This window comes from Sinocyclocheilus rhinocerous, unplaced genomic scaffold (assembly GCF_001515625.1).
Source record: "Sinocyclocheilus rhinocerous isolate Xijiao unplaced genomic scaffold, SAMN03320098_v1.1 scaffold63, whole genome shotgun sequence".
Taxonomy (NCBI): Eukaryota; Metazoa; Chordata; class Actinopteri; order Cypriniformes; family Cyprinidae; genus Sinocyclocheilus; species Sinocyclocheilus rhinocerous.
In genome coordinates this window covers 1,070,667-1,073,836 of record NW_015659563.1, presented here as the reverse complement: position 1 = coordinate 1,073,836, position 3,170 = coordinate 1,070,667, and the positions used below count along the sequence as shown (strand labels likewise).

At 37.3% G+C, this 3,170-nt stretch overlaps 1 protein-coding gene across 1 annotated transcript in view; it reads left to right on the top strand.

The window, feature by feature from the left end:
• rpgrip1l (RPGRIP1 like) overlaps positions 1–3,170 on the top strand; it is a 25,048-nt gene that overhangs the window by 18,090 nt on the left and 3,788 nt on the right. The window lies entirely within an intron of this gene.

The following is a 3,170-nucleotide window of genomic DNA, read 5'->3' as shown; positions in this document are numbered from 1 at the left end:
AAAAAGCACTGAGTTTAGGGCAGTCGGTTCATAGCTCTGCTTCAACTGTGCGATACCTTCACGAGGGGCAACCAAAATTTCTGACATGTCAGAAATTCATCCGACCGTCCGATTGCCTGTTGGGAGAGACTTATCGCTTCTGATTTCCCCCTGTACACTGCACGAACATTGCACCACAAACGACGCATGACAAAGCTGAAATTCGGCCCGGCTCAAAAGAGATTCGCACGAGTCAGAATTCGGCTCAAAATCGGATGAAAATCGCACAGTGTATGCCCGGCTTAAGACATTTGAGCCTGCGACCAACAGTTTAGGAGTTATGAGCGATTTTGTACTCTTGATCGCTGTAGCGCCCCCGTCAGGCCGATTGGGGCGATCCATGGTGACGTTGTAGACGGTGTGAGTACTTTTTTTTTTCTCAAATAAACCCAAGGTAACACTTATTTTACATACAGCACACAGTGAAAATTACATGAATATGACAGTTGGGCGAATGGATAAAGCGCAGCATAGTTTGAAATCACGAGTTTGCAGGATATCTGTTAAAGATCGCTTCATCTGGAAAGCATCTGCTGTGTAGAAACATCTGATATACGTCTTTAAGATGTCAGTTTTATAAACATCTTAAAGACATCTTCTAAACGTCTATTTGACATCTGATAGGAAACGTCCTATAGACGTATTGCAGATGAGCAAACACTCTAAAAAATATGTCTTGCAGATGAAAATGCAGACGTCAAATAGACGTCTCTGTGATGTACGTGTGCTATCAGGCACGTCTCCAGTGAAGCTGAACTCTCCTCCTGTCCTCATTCAATTCGTGATAATAATACTATAATAATACTTTATTGTATACCTTATTAGACAGACTTCTATCCGTGTTAGAGAGAACTGTTAAATAGCTACAGCAAACAATCACGGGGGAGAATGTGAGCGCTGCGTGCTCAGGCACTGACGTCAAAATAAAAGTCCCGCCTTGATCACATCGGCCACACAGAAAAACTTATCGGCCTATGCCGATATTTGAAAAATGCCAAGGCTGATATATCGGTCGACCACTAATGATCTTCTAGTGCTTTATAATCTGTACTATCAAGTAACCATAATAAAGAAAATGCTCTGTTGTCTCTGCAGATGTACAGGGTGAGGATGATGACAGCGATGACTGCATCGTTCCTGCTCAGAGCTCACAGCATAAAAAACAGGTGTGTTGTATCACTTTGCATCTGAGTGTGTTTAACAAATGAACAGTGTTTTTCCTGTGCTTGACCGATATATTAAATATATTTTCTAATATGTTTACGTGTGTTTTGCTGTATATATGCAAGACACTACAGAAAAACAGAAATAGTTTTTTAGCTTAGCTATTTTTTTCTTTTTAACATGTCTACTCATGTAAAAAATAATAAGGATCCCAAAAACAAACAAACAAACAAAAAATTCCATTCAAAAGTTTGGGATCAGTAAGATTTTTCTTTCTTTCTTTCTTTCTTTCTTTCATATACTTAATAATGTAATTTATTGCTGTGATCAAAGCTGAATTTTTAGTATCATTACTCCAGTCTTCAGTGTCACATGCTCCTGCAAAAATCATTCTAATATGCTGATTTATTAACAATGATTTATTATCACAATTGTGCTGCTTAATATTTTTTGGAACCCTGTGGTACTTTTTTTTCCAGGAGTCTTTTATTAATTAAGTTAAAAAGAACAGCATTTATTCAAAATATAAACATTTTGTAACAATATACACTACACTACCATTTTGTAAGAATATGCATACACTAACATTAAAAAGTTTGGGTCTGTACATTTTTTTAAAGAATTTAATACTTTTATTCAGCAAGGATATGTTAAATGGATAAAATGTGATAGTATAGACCTACAGTACATTGTTACAAAAGATTTAGATTTTAATTAAATGCTGTTCTTTTTAACTTTTTGCAGCCTTGATAAGCATAAGAGACTTCTTAAAGAATATAAAAAAAACGTACTGATCCCAAACTTGAATTAATAAAGTAAAAATCACAAATGAATACATCGAAAGTTCTTATTTTTCTTATCATCTCTTTTCGACATTTGTCAGTATCTCTGACAAAACTATGGTATGTATAGTCTCAAAGGAAGTTACATCCTTAACACAGGACAAAAATGAATCGCTGGGTCTCTGGAGGATATTGTATTTTTCAGTCCTTACTAATAAAGGGTCATTTTAAATGAGGATATTTTAGTGATGTATTTAGCCCATGTAAGCAGACAGCTCACTTGTGTGAACAGGGTGATGTACATTCAGAGATTTAAATGGTCAGCTTAGTGTTAGCTCACTTTTTGTCCTAAGAGGATTGTAAAAAGAAATAGAGATCTAACGACTGCTGTCAGCACAAACTTAAAGGGTTAGTTCACCCAAAAATGAAAATTAGGCTGTGTTTTACTCACCCTCAAGTCATCCTAGGTGTATATGACTTTCTTCTTTCAGACGAATCCAGTCGGAGTTATATTAAAAATGGTCTTTGATCTTTCAAGCTGTTTAATGCCACTCAGCGGGTGTTGCATGCATCAGTCCAAAAGAAGTTAAATAAAAAGCGCCCATCCATTAAAAAAAAGTGTCTCGCACGGCTCCGGGGGGGTGAACAAAGGCCTCCTGTAGCGAATCGATGCGTTTTTGTAAGAAAAATATCCATATTCAAAACGTAATAATCACTTTAATGTAGCTTGCACCAACAGTTGTACACGGAAACAGCTCCGGGAGCATGACGTAGGAGTTCGGCGTTGCGCATGCGCCGGTGAGTCTTGTGAAAACCAACGTTTACAGGATCAAAGGAAGCAAAGTTTCCTTACTTTAGCAAAGGAAAACCAGTCTCCTCTTGGCTTATATTGGCAGCGTCTCTCTACTAGTAGTGAAGCTGTGGAATTTAGTTATTAAGAAATATATGCTTGAACTTTTCAGTTTCTAAGCTATTTTATTGAGAAATCACAGAACAGTGTTGATAATACATTTCCGCGCTGAATGATTCTGTGCACGTGATGTGCACTACTGTCTGTAGCCTATGTGTGTACGTTACAGTGCAGCAGCGCATTAGATTAGAACGGCGATTAACTTACCTGTACAATAAGCTGTTTAAAACGTGCATTCTCCCGTTCAATTTCGAGCATCCAGTAATATAATCACA